Here is a 291-nt window from a genome sequence, read left to right on the forward strand (position 1 = left end):
TAGAAATTTATATATATATATATATATATATTGGTTTTTTGTACATCTCTAAATGTTTAGGTTAGTAAACCGGTGTTTGGATCATGTCATTCTAATGTAATGTGTACGTAAGACTTTGCAAGGATTGAAAGATCAACAGCGTATAATGAACCAAATTTCCAGCCCTTATAAAATTGTATTTTACCGTTGAAAAAATACGATCTAAGATTCAATTTCTACGATTTTGATCATATGCTGAAACACATCCATGGGATTATTATATTTGGTCAAAACAACCTGCCACTATGAGTT

The sequence above is a fragment of the Nuphar pumila genome, chromosome 14, assembly GCF_984573655.1.
Source record: "Nuphar pumila chromosome 14, dmNupPumi1.hap1.1, whole genome shotgun sequence".
NCBI lineage: Eukaryota > Viridiplantae > Streptophyta > Magnoliopsida > Nymphaeales > Nymphaeaceae > Nuphar > Nuphar pumila.